Source organism: Dipodomys spectabilis, unplaced genomic scaffold, assembly GCF_019054845.1.
Source record: "Dipodomys spectabilis isolate Male_0828 unplaced genomic scaffold, ASM1905484v1 ptg000117l, whole genome shotgun sequence".
In the NCBI taxonomy this organism is placed as follows: Eukaryota; Metazoa; Chordata; class Mammalia; order Rodentia; family Heteromyidae; genus Dipodomys; species Dipodomys spectabilis.
The window spans coordinates 774,318-775,446 of NW_024870794.1; the positions used below are offsets into that span (position 1 = coordinate 774,318).

Below are 1,129 nucleotides of genomic sequence, written 5' to 3' on the forward strand. Positions count from 1 at the left end.
CATTAATAAATGTGTTATTTCAGATAGCATTCCATATAGAAAAAGTTTAAGATTCCTTTTTTACCTAGGTCCTTATAGTATTTTATTTCTTTGGGATAAAATGACAATGTTATCTACTTTCAAAAGTTTTGTAAAGATTATGCTATATAAAGGCCTTTCTTAGGTGAGGATTTAATACACTGATGTCAAACTAACTTTCAGTTCAATGAATTATATGTGTTGTTACATTTGTATTTTTTATTGTGAAAATACTGTACGGAGGGGTTACAATTACATGGGCAAGATAATGAGTAAATTTCTTATCAAGCATTGTAGCCTCCTCCTTTGTTTCCCCTTCCCATCCCCCCCTGCCCCCCCACTCAATCCTCCCCACTACCCCCCCCCGCACCAAAGTTGTAAAGTTCATTTTTGACATAACGACTTGTGTTTTTGTAATCAATTTTTTAATAACTGTTTTTCATTTCTTGCTTCTGAAGAATGAAAAATATTGAATTCTTCACAAATTTTCATATCATCATTTTGCAAGTGCCATGATAATCTCTATATTGTTGTAATTTGGGTAAACGTGCTGCTGAAGCATGTAGTATCCTGTAAATTTAAGTAGTTAATGATGCAATCTTTATACAGGCATATATCCTTGGTTGACTGTTTGTAACCAGGAAACCTTATTGTTCCTAAAAATGCTATTGATCTTAATTCTCTAAAATTCTGTGTATATTGGAAAAAACATATTGTTTGGTCGATTGCTCACATTTGCAATTTTTTGTCAATGACTATTTTAAGTCTTTTTCATTTTAAATTTGATCATACTTTGAAGCCTTTATAGCTAGGTCCAAAGGTGATAGCTTTTCAAGTACTTATTTATCAACTGAGTTAGCTTTGTGGAGCTAATGGATTCAAAGCAAGCGTTGCTTAAGAGCTACTTCTAAACTTCTGAGCTTAAAATTTCCTAAATGAGGTCGTACTGGCACAAATGCCTACCTGACCCTTTACTCTTTTTCATATAACAACAGACCAACCAGAATATCTTACCCTGACAGCATAGATTGTCTTACTGGAACAAAACTAATCTTAGTTAAAAAGGATCATGGAGAGATGAACAATTAAGACAGAATCATTTAGACTAGAA

General features: G+C 32.9%; 1 pseudogene; it reads right to left on the reverse strand.

Moving 5' to 3' along the window:
* Positions 1-480: 480 nt before the first annotated feature.
* Positions 481-580, reverse strand: LOC122115133 (annotated as a pseudogene).
* Between the last annotated feature and the right edge of the window lie 549 nt (positions 581-1,129).